This window comes from Micropterus salmoides, unplaced genomic scaffold (assembly GCF_014851395.1).
Source record: "Micropterus salmoides isolate LMB-PRFRI ecotype aquatic unplaced genomic scaffold, ASM1485139v1 Ms_hic_scaffold_311, whole genome shotgun sequence".
NCBI classification, from domain to species: domain Eukaryota; kingdom Metazoa; phylum Chordata; class Actinopteri; order Centrarchiformes; family Centrarchidae; genus Micropterus; species Micropterus salmoides.
The window spans coordinates 18709-36935 of NW_024042385.1; the positions used below are offsets into that span (position 1 = coordinate 18709).

The window sequence follows — 18227 nt, forward strand, 5'->3', positions numbered from 1 at the left end:
TCAGGAAGCTCAATGCCATCTCAGAGTTTGATGCCTACCCGATGCCAAGAATCGATGACTTACTGGAGAAAATTGGAGCTGCCAAATACATTACCACCCTGGATCTGTGTAAGGGTTACTGGCAGGTGCCATTGGAGGAGTCGTGCCGGCCATATACCGCATTCCAAACACCGGCTGGACTTTTCCATTTCACTGTGATGCCATTTGGACTGCACGGAGCACCAGCCACCTTTCAGAGGTTGATGGACAGGGTCCTGCAGGGTTGTGACTACTGTAGCGCAGCTTACCTCGATGATGTGGTGATCTTCAGCAACACATGGGAGGAGCATGTCCAACATCTGTCATTGGTAATGGGAATGATCAAGAAGGCGGGGTTGTCGCTCAACCCCTCCAAATGTGAATGGGCACGGCAAGAGACACGGTACCTGGGTTACCAGCTAGGGCGAGGAGAGGTGCGTCCGCAAGTGGATAAGGTGGAAGCTATCCAGAAATGCCCTCGTCCCCGCACCAAGAAGGAAGTACGGTCCTTCATGGGTTTGGCAGGCTGGTACAGGCGATTTGTGTCTCAGTTTGCAACTATTACCGCACCCCTCACCGCTCTTACCAGGAAGGACCAGAGGAACCCAGTAACCTGGACAGATGACTGTGAAACCGCCTTCAGTACACTGAAAGCCTGCCTGTGCTCTTCCCCTGTCCTCAAGAGTCCAGATTTCAACAGAAGATTTCTGGTACAGGTGGATGCATCCGCAGTCGGTCTTGGAGCAGTTTTGGCCCAAGGAGACCCTGGCGATGAACACCCCATTTTGTACCTGAGCCGAAAACTGCAGCCTCGTGAGACGCGGTATTCTACGGTGGAAAAAGAGGGCTTGGCCATTAAGTGGGCACTGGAGAGCCTACGTTACTACCTGCTAGGACGGGAGTTTGATCTGGAAACTGACCACCGAGCTCTCACTTGGATCAACTCAATGAAGGACCACAATAGCCGCCTTACTCGATGGTACCTTTCACTCCAGCCATTCAGGTTCACCATCCGACACAGGTCAGGCCAGGCCAATGTGGTTGCCGATTACCTTTCACGGTTGCCGCACATCGCCAACCTCCAGGAGGAGGGGGATGATGTGACGGAGCGGCTCCGTCACTGAGTGCGGGACGCACTCACACACACACATACACACTCACTCCCCGCTCCCTTACAGCCTCAATTAAGCCGGTCATAAACCTCGCTATTATGCATATTTCTTCTACTGTTTAAGTAGCGCGATCAAGGGTGCACACTTGGTAGTTCTACTCTTCTTTAAGCATACATTTAAACAAACATCAAACACTTACTTTGTATCGAGATGCATAGCTGCTCTGTTTTCCATTCAGTTTGGCAAAACGGGAGTGTAACATTTCCGTCTTTTAAATAGCATGTTCTCGCGCGCTTTCATGGTCATGTGAACTGCAAAATTATGGTTTTTGGGTTGTAGTAATTTTTGTGATTTAAGTAACTGTTCCAGGGGAAGTAAAAATGTTGGATATAATTATTGTTGAAAATATATCGAAGTTTAATAGATATAAATCCTTTTCTGAAGTAGTAAAATCTATTCATTATATGGTGTAAATGATTAAGCCTAGTGGGAGGGGCTACTGTCTTTAAAAGTCGCCGCTTTGGCCTGTGAGGGCAGTCTTGGCCTGGTTACAGAGGAGGTAACTAGTGAATTGTATGTTGGGTTTTTGTGTAACTTTATTATTGAGTAAGTTATAAATTCTTTTTTCAAATAGTTAATTTTTGTTTCATTTTCTTTATGCAAGTTTTTTTCCCACTGTTTGCACTTTGGAGGCCGGCATAATAAAAATCACGCCACTATTTTTCGACTACGCCTGTGTTTTCTCTTATTATTGAGAGTTTGGGAGAGAACCCCGCTACACCTACATTTCTAAGAATCCTTTTTTTGTATTGGTCTTAAGTAATATTCTAATTTTCGGAGATACTGAATTTGGGATTTTCATTAGTTGTCATTTAAATCATCACAATTAAATGAAATAAACATTTGAAATATATCAGTCTGTGTGTAATGAATGAATATAATATCCAAGTTTCACTTTTTGAATGGAACAACTTTTTGATGATATTCTAATTATATGACAAGCACCTGTAGATGGGATTTTATAATGTATTATAAAATAATGTAAATGCTCTGTACTTGTATAGCGCCTTTCTAGTCTTTTCGACCACTCAAAGCGCTTTTACACTACATCTGCATTCACCAGTCACACACATTCATACACTGAGCCTAAGTGCTCAAACGGAAACTAACATTCACACTCATTCATACACTGGCGGAACAGCCGCCAGGGGCAATTCGGGGTTCAGTATCTTGCCCAAGGACACTTCGACACGCAAACAGGGGGAGTCAGGGATTGAACCGCCTACCTTCCGATTCCGATTCCGATTAACGGCCAACCCGCTCTACCTCCTGAGCCACAGCCGCCTAATAATGTATATTTAGCAATTTAAAATTCTGAATGATTGGCAGTGATCAAAAACCGAGAAAACTGTAGATCTATTACAGCATTAAGTGTAAACATTTATCACTGTAGGCTTTGTTAAAGGCTGTTATAAACTTGAGATGATGAGATGGTTGAATAACTCCTTTATGGTTCTTAAACTATTTAGTACCTGACTGAAATTCTGTCTTAACCCTATTCAGACCAGAGATGGCACTGTTGAGAAAAAACACAGGGTCTGTGTTGGTGTGGGAATGTTGCTTCAGATAGAAGCTAAATGATTAAATATTATGCAATTAGTTTAGTTTACAATATATTTGATTGGCTAACTCAATTCTTAGTTAGGTTAAAGAAATTTCTGTCACGGCCAAAGTTGGCAAACCATTAATCTGCATACATTTATGTGTTTACAGGTGTTTGCTGAGTTCATTTTTACAAATGATGAACCTATGCAACCAAATCTACTGCGACCCTGAGAGATACACACCACAACTGATTGCTCTGTACAGGCAGAAGGCCATAAGAGCAGAGGCCCTGCAGAGATCCTCAGGATTTATGACCTTCAGGTGAGTTTAAGATTACCTTTGCCATAGTGACAATGTTGATCACATAATGTTCAGTCAATACAGATTGGGACCTCTGTACTACAATAGTGAAATTTTATTATGACATTGTCTTGTGATGACTAGGAGGATAGAGCCATCTACTTTCAATTGCAATTTCTCATGTGTATTTACATGTATTTTTGTAAGTTTTACGGTACATGATCACTTTAAAAGCCATTTACAAGCTTATTTTTAAATTCTTGGGCTGCTCTGAACACAACACAAGACAGAAAATCCTCAATTTCGCTCAGATTTTATGTGCTGAACATGACTTTTTATTTTTCTATCTTTCCAAGAGCCCAGCTCCATCCATGATTGGTCGCTATACGGTCTACTGACAGTTGCAGAGATATAAACAGAGAGAGAGGTACTATAGGCCTTCTCCACAAGCAGCTCACCGGTGGTTGTTACCACAGAAACATGGGTGAAAAAGTTTAAAACGCGAGCTGTGTTTTTTGGGCAATAAACATACGGCTGACAATGAAAGTTGAAAGCGGACAGATAGCAGCCTGTATGTGTCTGTCGCTGTATGATACAGCTAGAAAGAAACTGAAAAGGGCGGTGCAAGCTGGTGTGTGTGCAGGGTTGTGAAGGGACAGAACTGTAGGTGCTTGTGCGAATTGAAAACTGAATACCAACCCAATGAAGGAATCGTTAAATATTCGGGTCCAGCCCTACTGCACTGGCTTCCAAATCTCTTCTATTGTCATGTTTAAGGTTCTAGTGAGCTTCTATTTCTCACCCATTGTGTGAGTCACTGAGTTTGTGTAAATTTGACTTGTCTTTAGGTAGTTGCAGCTGGATGGATTTGTTGTTATTGCTATCAATATTATTATTATTTTAGAATTACATTGGTAGAACTGTTACACTTTATGGCTTGATGTACCGTAAAAATATTTGTATGATAATAATTTTTTGATTGTCACTCTAAAAACAACACAAGATACACATGAGATGCCATCTGACCCCCGTGGCCTCCCAGTGAACCTGCTAGCGGATGACTGACGTCTTCAGAACCTGCAATGTAAGTACTCAGTGTACTCACAGAAATGTCAATATCAACAACAAGTAATATGAAATGTAAATGTAATGAAATGTACTACGGGAAAACCAACTCCAGTGCCTCTTCCAGCAACTGACAGGTTTAAAGAGATGAAAGGATAGGTTTGTGTTTTTCTGTAGTCTATCTCAAAACTATGCTAAAATATGATGTGTACAGTGAAAAGTTTATTGTTGGCTATTAGCATCCGCTTCATAGGCATGGCCAAATTGTAAGAAATTAGGGACAAATCCACTCTTCTTCTTTCATGAAAATTGTTTCCGAAACCTCCCAAGACCTGGGCTTTGATTCTGTGTGTATTTATATTAGTAGCATTGTCTTTGAAATGAGTATGTGTACCCAATGTGTAACAGAGAAGAAACAGACATCAGAACATGGCTGGCAAGTGACCCTAGAGGGCCCACAAATGAGGACAATAGGTCTAAGTTGAGCAGAATGAAGTATATAGTGCATGGATCTCAAAACCTAAATTCCCCATATGAGGACACAGGATTTTAGGAGGTTAAGTTAAGTTGAAGCTAAATAAGTCTTCAGCAGTCTAGTTAAAAAATTTAATTGATGTTGTTGTTAGGTCATTGTGTAGGTTCACTGTTAGGAAGTATCACACTGCTGCAGCTCAGCAACTAAACACACAAAGACTAACTTCTAAAAATACTTACGATATGTTTTGTGGCTTGTCTAAGTCAGACTGCTGAAGTCTCATAACTGTTTCTAATGAACTTATATATATGGCTGGTCTGGTTGTATACTCATGATTTCTTAATTTGGAATATGATGCAAAGATAGTGAAAAATAGACAGAAATGTTGTCCTCATTCTCTTACAGTTGAGTCAGATTAAGAAAGCGTTATAGAGTCAGTATAGACAGAAGGAACAGCCACCAGTAACTCTTAACATTTTGGCATGTGAGTATTGTATCAAGACAGGCTTGTGTGGGGAGCACCGATGAGCATGCAGTGCTGGCTTTCTTTTATAGTTATCCTCATAATTGGAGTGTTTGTATTTTGCAGTGCAAAGATGAACCAGACAGCTGACACTCCTCACTGTGGTCACTTACACTGATGCTCCTGGTGGATAAGACACATGCATGTCCACCAATGTGTCCCTGAGCAGGACACTTAACCCCTAGTTGCTCCAGAGGCGTGTGACCTCTGACCTATATAGCTATTATACGTATACATATAGCTAGCTAAAGCGTCAGCTAAATGTTGATGTTCATGTAACGCCTGTACAAACTCCTGAAAGCACTTCTGAACTGGCCGTTCAGGCCAGCTGTGACAAAGTCAACAAGATGAGGTAAGCACGCACTCTCACACACACATGACGGGTGACATCACTGCAGCGGCTGATGATATCACTTCTTCCTCCTGCAGGTTCAGCGACTTCTTCGTCCTGGCGGAGGAGTATGAGGACTCCCAGACCAAGTCTCCCAAGTCCCGCCGTAAGGCTCTGGGCTCCTCGCTCACAACAAAGAGGAGAGCGCCTCCAGCAGCGCCTCGGTATGTAGCTCCACCTCCACCTCCACCTGCTCCTTTGTGTGAGGACAACCTGAATCTACGTGTTCTTTGATTGGTCCGTTTCAAAACTACTGATATTTAATGTGTCTGATTTGTGAAACCTGGAAGCAGCTTTGTGTCTTCACCAAGCAGGAACCTCCAGGTTTGAAAAGTGAAGCCTCAAACCTGCATTCTCTCTATCAGCCAGCAGGGGGCGACCCTGATTGTATAGAAGTCTATGAGAAAATGTGGCTTCTTCTCAGCTGATTTATTACCTCAGTAAACACTTCCTAATGAGTTTATGGTCTCAGTCGCTAGTCTTCTTCAACACAGCATGATATTTTGGCAGCGCAAAAGTATGTATAGTAATTATAATTACTAGTCCTATTTGTAACTGGCAGGTTAAGTTTCACAATGTCACGTAAGTCACCACTTTAGCAATCCGGAAATAGATCAGGTCAGCTCCGGGCTTCCTCTTTCCGCTGTTGCTGCTGCATAGTGTGGTTGTGTACCGCTGCTCTGTTCCGTTGTTCGAGGTATGTAACACCTGTATACTTTCCAGTGTAATTCTTGGTTATGTAGTGCGCTAAGTTTGTGAGTACCTATACTGCTATCCTAGATTGACGCTCTGTGTGGTCCGTGCTGTATCTGTGTGGTCTCTGGAAGAAATGGCCTGTGAAGCATGTACACGTTTGCAGAGATTCGTAAGTTTTGTGAACAACCAAGGTACTTTTTCTTAAGTAGAGTACCAGTTTTGTTGTTCTCTTTTGTTTATGAAACTGTATAGGGACAAACACTAACTGCTGTTTTTGTATCCATGCTGCTGCTTTGCCTAGCCTCAGTTATTAACTCACTAACATACCTGTTTTTATTATTTTAAGCTCACTTTTATTGAATACTTGACTGTTTTTATTTATGAATTGTTTTATAGTTGGTTAGAAGGAGATTTTATTTTTTTGAACACTGTGTTTCGTGTAATGATTTTTAATTTGGCTTTTAGGAAAACTGTTAACATAACATTTTAACTTTAAAGATTTCCTGATAGTGGTTATTCAAGTTATCTTGGTATCTTGGAGGAGGTGAAGTATAACAGGTGGCTCATCTTAATAACATTGCATGTATTTTTAAGTTTGTTATTTGGGTTTCATTTTTATATTTGTGTGATGTAGTGAATTTATAGCCTCTTTTATAAGATCTACACTGTAGAAATATAGACTGCAACCACTCTTTACCAATAGTTTTCCACTCATAAATAAAATTCAACTGTTATCAATGTAACATGTTGATCTTTGCTTGATTATCAATTTTGGCCGAGTCCTCCTTTGTGCCCGTTTACAAATTGTTATTATTATTTTATTATTATCATTAAAATTACAATTATTATCATTAACATTACTATAAATATCTGTACCATTATTCATTCAGTCTGTACCAATATTACCTTTTACTGTCTGTACTTTTGCGTGGATATTGTGTAGGCTGCTCCCCTCGCCGCCATCCCTCTCTCCACCTTTATGGTATCTCGTCTCTCTCTCCCTCACCTTCCAGTCCAGGCAGATGGCCGCCCACCCTGAGCCATGGTTCTGCTCGAGGTTTCTGCCTCTTAAATGGAAGTTTTTCCTATATATATATATATATATATATATATATAGATGGGTGAGTACGGTCTAGACCTGCTCTATATGAAAAGCACTATGAGATAACTGTTGTTGTGAATTGGTGCCAAAATTGAATTTAATTGAATTTTGAAATCTTACAAATTTTAAAACCATGATGCAACCCACATAATAAATGGAAAAACATTTTTACAATATGAAGCAATATTGTTTAGTATGTCCTAAGCTTTACCCTATGTTCAGACATTTCTGCAGGTCAAAGCAGTAAACTGTTCACATTACCAGAAATTCTTTGGACATAGGTACCAACCAAAGCTATGCACCACAATTTTTCACTTCATAACTTTTGCTTACACAGCTGACTCAAGCCACAATGAAGGAGGCCTAGTGAGTATTGATAACCTGGATCTTGTGCTGTGTTTAGATTAACCCCCTCCACTGATTCCTCTAGTGCCTTCACCTTTGCTGCCCTCCTCAAGCCCCCATTAACCTCACCTAAGAACCCAGTGGAGGCCATCCAAAGAATACAGTATGTAAGAACACAATCTAGGCTCTGCACTGTAGATGCAAGTTAGAAATGTCTGTAAAGGTACTAATATAATTTCATACTTCCAATTTTCCTTTCTTTCCACTGTATCCATTTTGCTGTAAACCAAGTAAAAAATCTGGGGTTTATAAGCGTAGAAGCTTTAATGCAGAGCTCTTATGGTGTACCTGAAGGACGACCACAGTGTAAATCTTCTCCCCTGAGGAAGGAAATTCAGGATGTGGCTTAAAAAGAAAGCAGAACTGTGTGTGTGTGTGTGTGTGTGTGTGTGTGTGTGTGAGAATGAGAGTGTGCGAGGGAGAGAGGAGGCATGTATGCGTATGTGTTGAGTGTGTGTCTGTGAGTATGTGTGTGTGGTCCTCTTAGTGAGGTGGAAAATTATTTTTAAGTTTTAGTTAAATATTTGCTTTTGCTTGAAGTTGCCAATAACATTTTTAGAGTTAAAGTAGGACTTGACACTGCTGAGACGTGTGTGAAAATGAATACTGAGAGTGGATGTTAATGTAGGATCCTATGAATGAGCAAATGCATTACACAAAAGGAAGGGAGATCCTGAATCTTATTTACTACATGAGAGGACAACAAGCAATCAAAGTCATGTTTATTTTCATCAGGAGTGTTGGAAACCATCTAGGATTTACATTGAGAAAATACACAGACACAACTGCAGACATCACAAATGAAGCCCAGGGTAAGTGTAGGAAGATTACGTTTATGCTTCATTCATTCATTTATTCACTCTCTCTCTCTGTCCTGTGTGTGTCTCTCTCTCTCTCTATATATATCCCTCTCAGTTCAGTGTCACCTTCAATTCATCACATCCAGTTTGAGCTCATCAGAAGTCCGCTCTTCATCACATCCAGATCTTCAGTATTCTCTTCATCCCATCACCATTACCACAAGTGAAAAATGGCGGAAAAATGGGGTGGAAAAAAACACATTTGGGTGAAATGGTGTACTGATCAAGACAAGGGTACAGGGTAACAACATCTCAACTGAGCCATCTTAATTGAAACCAGGATAAACTAAATTGTAAAACAATACTCTCTCACTCAAACACACCACAGTATTTCTGTTATTGATGAGTTTGTTTTATTATTTCCCCTGTTGATTGTCTGTCTGATTCAAAAGCCAGTGACGCCAGCGTACTTGACTTGACACAGATAAATAGGGTTGCATTGCTTGAGTGACAGTTGTGGAATTGTGATAAGTAATTTGATCATCTTATGCCCTTTTCCACTGCATGGTACCTGCTCGACTCACCTCGACTCTACTCGCCTTTTTTGGTTTTCCATCGGGGAAAAATAGTACTTGGTACTTTTTTTCATAGTGTTGTGTTGGTCAATGAACGTTTCGTTCATTTGAACTAATCTTTTTTATACTCGAGTGGAACGAGTAGTCTCAGTCAATAATTGCTTCATTTGCATGCATGAATGGTCTTGGACTCTTACGTTCACTTTTCACGCTGCAGCTGCATGGACTCTGTCAGCACAGGAAACAGAATTGATTAGTTTGCGACTTACAACTGTGAGTCGTTCATTTGTCAAGTGATAGCTCGGCCTCTTGGCTGTGGAGCAGGAATGAAGTATTTATTCACCTTTCACATGGGTCCTCACAGTCTTTCGTTCATTGGGCAGGCGGACTTCCTGCCAGCGCTGGAGAATGAGCAAGTTGGTTGTCAGGTAAGCAGTCACTCGACTGACATTAAATAGCTATTTTGTTATGTGACATTTGTGACAATAAAGCATAATGTTATTACTGCGCTTTGATGCATTGACAGGTGGGACCTGGAAAAAAAAAAAAAAAAAAAGACCATTAGATTGTGTGGCACCCTAATATATATGTCTGGTCTGGTTGTTTACTCATGATTTCTTAATTTGGAATATGAGCAAAGATTGTGAAAAATAGAGTAGTGGGTATTGATTATTGACAAGATATTTCTGCGGTTTTTACATGGTTTGAATTTGGTTGTGGCCCTCACAGGGCCCTCTGGTCCCTCAGTCGCACAGACCACTGCAGCCAACGCAGCAGATGACTCATGCAACAATAGCAGAGGAAAACAAGATTTGCTAAAAAAAAAAAAGACTATTCTGTCTTTACATTCTGAGTAATGTTGAAACACTAACTTAAATCAAGAGACAGCTGGTGTGTGTGGGTCACGGGTGTGTTGTGTTGAACATTACGTCGCGGCAGTTATGTGCGGTGTTGCTATGACGACTAGGGCGGTTGTTTATTGACTTGGGGCGGCTGTGGCTCAGGAGATAGAGCGGGTTTGCCGTTAATCGGAAGGTCGGCGGTTCAATCCTTGGCTCCCCCTGGTTGCGTGTCGAAGTGTCCTTGGGCAAGATACTGAACCCCGAATTGCCCCTGGCGGCTATTCCGCCAGTGTATGAGTGAGTGTGAATGTTAGTTTCTGTTTGAGCACTTAGGCTCAGTGTATGAATGTGTGTGACTGGTGAATGCAGATGTAGTGTAAAAGCGCTTTGAGTGGTCAAAAAGACTAGAAAGGCGCTATACAAGTACGGAGCATTTACATTTACTAGCTACACTGAGGGGGTACTATCTGCAATGGAAAACAGAGCATGGTAAGCCTAGTTGTTGTACAACGAGTACAACGAGTTGATATATACACAGTATTTCCCAAAAGTGAGTACACCCCTCACATTTTTGTAAATATTTGATTATATCTTTTCATGTGACAACCCTGAAGAAATGACACTTCGCTAAAATGTAAAGTAGTGAGTATACAGCTTCTATGTGTAAGTGTAAATTTGCTGTCCCCTCAAAATATTGCATCACAGAGCCATTAATGTCTAATGTCTGGCAATAAAAGTGAGTACATCCCTAAGTGAAAAGTAGTGAGTGTACAAGCTGTACACTGGCACATTCAAAGTAAAAAGACAGACGGCGAGTGAGAGTTTGAGGATTAGGATTGAGATTTGGTCCCCCCAATGTTCACTTCATGCCTATGGCCTTGGTAGAAACAATGAAGTTGTGAAAGGGCAGAAGCTCTGGAAGAAAACAACCTAACGCTATGACAGAGATACAAAGACTCCTAACCCATCCTCTCTTAGCTAGCTATGTTTTTCAGAAGTTTAAATGCAAAAAATACTACTATTATGACACAGCTGCCTTTTGTGAGGGAAGCACAAGAATCTTGAGCAGATGTGATTATTTGAGTCTGTAACATGGAATTGCATCAACCAATCAGTGGACAAGTATCGAGCTAAGACTTAGTTTAGTTAGTTTTTAGAGGTGCGCTTAGTAACAACAAACTCTTATTAAAAATATATTATTATTAAAATATATGTATTATTAAAAAAATCATAGAAAACAACTTTTTGAATATGGCCTCTGTGTTCTTCACAATATTTAGGAACTATAACAAAAATGTGGTTTCGGAATGTAGCAAAAGAGGTTGAAATATTTGTTTCTAACTCTATAATGACTTAAGAGTTGTTGGTCAACACAGTTTGTTTCCACAGTTTTTTCACATTGTGAGGAATGTGTGCTCTTAAGCCAGTGCCACTGGTTCATACGTTCAGTTACAACTGGTAGGACTGCTGTATAGACTTGTGAAAGAAAGAGGCATTACTCGGTATTTCTTTATCTTTTTCTTCACCACAGTTGTGAAGTTGTTTTTTTTTTTGTATTTTCAAGACAGTAATCAGCAAATGAAGACGAGCGCAAAATCCACCAGTCTGCGGGATGATGTTTGAGAAAACAACTGAGATCCCTCAGGCAAAAATGCTTTCTAGTTACCGTTCAGGGGCTGGAGGACCCTTCCCTCAGCCCTCTCTGAAATCCCCACCTGCAAGAGGTACCAACATCTTCTCTGCCTACATACTGCCAAAGACTCCATGGCTCCTCATTCCATCGCATCTCTCAGCACTGACTCTCTTATCCTCCTCTATACTCTGCCAGAAAAGCACCTGAGGGCCTGCACTCCTCCGCAGGTATTTCTGCTGAAAGCTATAATAAATCATTTGCCTTTTGTGCCTCTGCTTTCTGCCTATTTTGCTAATGTGTTTTCTCTCCATTTGGGTTTCGGAGTTGAAAGAGGCCTACTTTAAATAGGTGCAGGAGTGTGCTAAGACAGATTCAGTACCTGCGAATGATTCTTTCTCCTTGTCATCACTCCAATGCCCCATTTCCCCAGGCTGAATAGCACAGGAAGCATAGTGTTGGAGATGCATTGTGACAAGTAACAGGTAAAGGAAGAGGAGGGAAAAGAATAGGTTTGTCAGTAATTGAATGTTTGATTCATAGTCCTGTGCTGAGTTTTGTTGCTGTCCACAAGTGTTTTGACCATAGCTCTATATCAAATGCCAGTGACATTGTTTGCGGTAAAGTGACTCTGCAGGGAAGAAAGCACAGTGTTTATTCAAGGGGGAGAATTTCACATTTTGACCAAATTGACTCTGTATAGAGAACAGCTCAGCAGGCCATGTAAATATCAAAAAGGTTTAATGAAACCATGAGGGATGACAGTTTCCAAAGTACATATTATCTATGGAGAGGTCACAGTGGGAAAGCAGCCCGCCATCCTTCTGCATTGCTTTTGGTGGCCAGAAAGTCATGAGCGATCATTGGAATTTTTTGGTCAGAGCCTCGTATTTGAGCCCAAGCCTTTCTGACAACCCCTTCCTCACTGTGTCATCCCCCCATGCACATACTGACACAGACACGTGTATGCACACTTGCACACACAGTTACACGTGAACACACACACATGCCCACTCTGCCATCCAGCTCAGTGGCTTGGAGCTCTTGCAAAGTTTCTAAATCCGCCTCCTACATTCTGGGTCGGTGGGAGCGGACTTCCTGAAAACAATGGAATGGACTAATCTGCGGATTTGCCGGTGAATTTGATAAAGGCCCATGTTCTAAGCCAAAGTTTCTCTGACCCCTTGTTAAAAACTCTCCCTACCCACCCCTCCCACCCTTGTTCTTTTTGTGAATAGGGTGAGAGTGGATTACCAGAGGTGCAGTGTCTCTAATTAAACTCTTCTCTCTGTTGCATGCCCCTTTACTTCTATCCCTCCATCTTCTGTCCCACATGCACCCAGACAATCCTCACATTCTCTTTCTTTTGGCACTTTGGCACAACCGTTACTTGTAATGAAAAGGCTCATGCTGATGATCATGCTGATCCCAACAGGAGTAAGGCAAAGCAGTGACGGGGTCACAAGTCAAAGGTCAATCCTCTAGAGGTCAGGCAGAGGTTAATAAGGTGTTTTGTCACTTGAAGAAATGTCTAATCTCCTGAGATTCAAAAGGATGCATCTTTCCTTTGGCAAACTTCACAAGTAGCCGCCAACCCCCTCCTCATTCCCCTTTTAACCTTTCAAGTCCAATCCTCTTTGTAGTCCACCCTTTGGAGTCCATTTCAACAAGGCAAAACTTTCCAAAGCCGTGGTTTGTCCAGGATTAATATACGGCAACATTTCCTAAATCCCTTCTTTCTATCTGCTCATCATCTTTCATGGAAAGCTGTCCTGCACCAGCCTGTTTGAATGGCTAAATAGTTGATTCACGTGAAACAATTAAAATTCCAGCCTTTGGCCCTCGCTCTGTGAGCTGTCTTGAAGAGTGGAGCTCAGTTGGGCACAGATGCAACTTTACTGACAGGAGCCCACTTGATGAGGGTATTATTTTAATGAAAAAGAGTTGCCTATTCATTACGTGCATGTGGCCATCACTGAGCAACAAAGCACAGATAATGACAGGAACCAAAAGCTGGTGGTGTGCCAGGTCTCCTAAAAATGCTGCCCACTCCCCATCTACAGTGCCAGTGACTCAACCAGACAGCTGCAGACAATAAAGTTGAAAACAGGCCTCCTTTATGGTCCTTGCTGAGCTCACATTTACATATCTACTGTCACTCATTAGATTTGTCATTTATTTGACTAAATTATACAACATTATTTCACATTTCACTCCAGGAGTAGATCTTTTCCAGCGGTGATAGCCTGCTGGCTGTTTTCACAGTCTTTCCCAGAAATAGATGCTGCTGTGCTGAGGACAGACTGGAGCTGAAACTGCAGAATGCATTTGGCATTCTTACGCCTGTTTCCTGTTTACTGTATTATTTTCTTATGCGGTGCTTACTTCCTTATGGGTGGGCGTTGGTATCTTTGGATGGTATCTGTGTGCTTGATTTCAAGCATCATCTTTAGGAATTAATACGAATACTCAGTGTATACTATTTTTAACAGCTGAGTTGACGTTCCAAAAAAAATGCTCACAGAATTGTATCAGTACAACACATGTTGTGTGAAATGTGTGTTTGTGAAATATGCTTGGCTACTCCTATAAGGAAACCAACAACATTAGGTTAAGGCTATGTGGTGTGTTGTGCCACTGACGGTGAAGAATGTGACATATTGAGGACAAACAGACTTTTCCACAAACAAAAATATGGGGAAAGCCCACATTCGTGTTTTCCAGTTGTTGTGAAACAACCACACTGTTATTGTTTTCCGGTCATTATGAATTACTGCACTGTGAGAAGACTTTTTGGCCTTGTCTATAATTGTCCATTTCTCTGTGAAAGGACTCCCGGGGAACACTGTTGGACTTTGCTGAAGGAGTAATTCATTCAGTGACTTTTGAATGTCCATAATAATTTTGGTTTCCAAAGAAGAATATGTTTGTACAGTTGTAGCCACTTCTTTGTAATGCAATTTTCTATGCAACATTACAACATTATAATAAAAGGCACTTTAGGGCTTTGCAAATAGTTTTAAGTATCAATTTGACATGAGATACAATAGCGTTTTGATTAAATATACCACAGATGCCTTGTAATTTGTATTTCCTATAACAGGGCAAAATTTCTTCTGGGATGAATATTTTTATGTTACAGAAATTGTTCATTGTGCCACATTGTAGACACATAAAAGTTAATTGTATCCTATGCACAGACCACCTTGAGATCTGTAAAAATAAATCTGTAAAAGATCCCTTGGTAAGTGTATATTATTTTATATAAAAAGCATTCTGTATTAAGTCAAGTCAGCTGTTTAGATTAGTTTCCCTTCTGTGAAAAATCTGTGCACTAATTAATAGTATGCACTTTTTCTTTACATCTTGAAGTGGAAGACCTAGATTGGGTACAGTGGACACTTTGATCTTGAAAATCCCCATTATTTAGGTCAAGAAAAGGAAAATTAGCGATCTAGTCACATTTAGCATTTTTATTGTTTGTTAACACACTGGGAGAAATAGAGTCAGACAAAGTAGAGAGACCCACACAGTGCAGAGCAAGGAGAAGTTCAACAACGTTGAAGCCAGTGGGGGTGGCACAGAAAATATTTTTGCAGAAAGAGACACTAAAAACTTTACTTTATGGAAATGAGGGAAACATTTACCTGGCAGATCTGTAATGATTTGCTACAAAGAAAGAAAACTTGATGAATTGGGAGTCCAAGAGGTTTTGTTCTTTTTCTGTGAAAAATGTCAGTGGTAGAGAAGATAATTTGTGTTATTTATGGGATTCTTCTTCTGTGTGGCCCATGTCTGAGTTACAGGAAAAATCAATGGCTGCCTAGCACAAAGTGACTGTATGGCAGAGACAAAGCTGTGGGACTTTGTAGCAGAGATGCTCACAAGTCTTTGAGCTAGAGTCCAAGTCAAGTCTCACGTCTTTGAGCTAGAGTCCAAGTCAAGTCTCAAGTCTGTCGTGGTTATTACAAATGTTGTATCACCTGCTGCGTTCAATCCAGGTTGCTAATAAAACTGCATAGCTATAAGGAATTCTGTAAATGTAACCCGCTTTTCATTTACAGAGCACAGCCATGTAATGTACATTGCAATTATTGATGGTTTATTAAATACTGTAAGTCAAAACACCAGACCCAAAACCCAGTGTAACGTTAACTAAATAAAACTGTGACGTTGCATAATCAGCAATAAACCTGTCTATTCTTAACTTAACAGAGCACAACAATGCGTCTACAATTAATGACAACTTATAAACTACTGTAAGTCAACAAACCCTGTTGATTTTCAAACCCAGTTAACTGAATAAAACTGTAAAGTCAAATGGTCAACAATAAAGCTGTAACCTGTTTTTAACTTACAGAGCACAATGTGCAATGCAATCAATGATAGCTTAAACTACTGTAAGTCAACACACCCTGCAGACTCTCAAACCAGTGTAATGTTATAACTAATAAAGCTGTAAGGCTACATGATCAACAATAAACCTGTAACCTCTTTTCAGCCAATGGCAATAATTAATTAAGGTGATGGCATAGACTGTATGGGTGATGGCAGCCAGCGGGACGTAAATAATTACGTTGATTAACCACCACAAGTTTGGAAAGTAAACAAACGCTCAGTCATCTTTTAACGAACGACAGTCGGAGTAAACCTCCCGTAGGTCGTAGCTAAAGCAAGAAGCAAGCTAACGTTAAATGGCCAATGTTGAGCTAAACATGTTTACTCACCACAGGTTACTAACCTATTTGCGTTCAGCACTTCTTTGTTTGGGTCTTGTTGTATGAAGTTTTAAAGCCAAAGTTTATGATGAATGGCACAGCAGCTGCTGCTGTTTGTTGTCCTCTCTCACGTGTGGCCGTCCCACTGGAGTCCGAGTCTCTAACTCGAGTCCTTATCTCTGCTTTGTAGTAATGGTATCTCCCGAACATATAGGCAATTCGAGGCTCCTGAGGCAGTGGACTCGACCATCTCCACGATTAAGCTCAAATCTGCATTAAACATCTAACCCCAACATTACAAGTTTTACCTAGTGACGATGAACTGTTGCACCACAGATTCTTACGCAGTATGATGTGGTTTCCTTTCGCTTTGTCTCATTTGGTAAAAAAATAAAATAAAATACCACTAAAAATTCTTTTTAAACTGAAAAACTGCCTGAACGTCAACCAGTTGTAAAATCTGTAACAGTGGCAGTCATTGAAACCTTTGTACGTCTTCTATTGCATGTTTAAAGTGTGATATATAGAGTTCCTTACTCCTTACAGTTAGCGGGGGATGCTTGCTCTTGAATTGACATTCTCTGTGTGCTCAGTTATTTCAACGGTGGGTTACAGCTGCTCTGCTTTTGCTTTTTGCTCCCAGGCTTCTTGAGGGTCTTGCGGTTTGGTATCACCCAAAGGTGTCTGATGCTTTTGGCTGTCGTGCTCGGGTGGCCTGCTCTGCGGTTGCCCTCTGTTTGGGTTTCTGCTTCATGCTCAGATTAGCAGCTATCTCCACTGGGCTCTGGCTTTTCCTGGAAGCTGGCTCATTCATTGAGTATTTGCTTATATTTCAGTGTGAACTGGCACACTCTTCCGCGTTCCAGATAGCCGCCACTCTGAATGGTTCAGCTCAGTGCCAGGAGCCATTGTGTACTTCTCTAAATCTCCAACTATTGATTTACAATTTCAACTATGGACGGGACAGCCACTTAAACCTGTACCTAATCTCTGTGAACATAAACAAATTTCTAAATCACTTAATCAAACATAATAACATACTATGATTGATACAGATATTATTTTGTTTGTAAATATAAATTATGCATTTTTGGTCAGTACATGTGTGTGTCAGCTCTGTTTTGTGTCTGGTCGCTGTGAATTTGAGCAGTTTGTCATCTAAATGTACACTACTTATTGTGTCTGTATGGTGTTTGTTGTGACTGTGGGAGACTTGTGCAATTTACAGACTTTTATTATCAATATATCCTATTGCATATGATTGCATATACAACAATCTCCTAATAATGAGGAATGCCAGGCTGAGAGCTTTGCATGAGATGAAGTAATATCAATTGCACTGCCAGACTCGAGTTAGTGATACCCCTCTGGAGGTTTGACCACACAACTCAAACATGATCAATCCCAATAAAGCTGTCACATAACGTACAGAGATTTCTTCCTCGCAGCCTGCTCATCTCTCCAAAGCATTTTGTCAAAATTCAGTGACATCTCTCCTTATGATGTATACAACTTTATAGTATGCTCTGCTTGTAAGGTTATTTCTTCGCTAATGAGTGTATCTGGTTGCCCCAAACTGGGGCGGACAAATTAGAAGAGATGATTACACTGCCTTTTTGCAAACTTTATCTGCTAATCTCTTGTTCTCTCGGTTTCATTTACCCTCTCCCTCTCTGTCTGCTTGGTGGGAATATATCATTGTCTCAGAAGCTAGTGTGTTTCAGTCTCTCTTTGAGTGATAAGTAGAACCCCTGAGACTTGCCAAGTGCTGTTTCCCAGAGGTTTACCAAAGGACGTCGCAGCACCTCTCTCACTCTCATTGCTTTCATTTGTTATTTGCATTATGATTAGTCTTGCTCTACTGGAAGTGTGGCCTCATCCCCGCGGCATGAGTCCAGGGGCCTTTGTTGGGCTTTTTAATAAAATGCAAAGCCTGGCTTTCTTGATTGGCTCTATCATTGTCTCGTTAG

General features: G+C 40.8%; 1 long non-coding RNA gene across 1 annotated transcript; it reads left to right on the forward strand.

The window, feature by feature from the left end:
• The first annotated feature begins 9192 nt into the window (after nt 1-9192).
• On the forward strand, nt 9193-11811 carry LOC119884045. Its single transcript, XR_005440915.1, has 2 exons — nt 9193-9495; nt 11474-11811. It is a non-coding gene; the product is annotated as an uncharacterized LOC119884045 (long non-coding RNA).
• The last annotated feature ends 6416 nt before the right edge of the window (nt 11812-18227 follow it).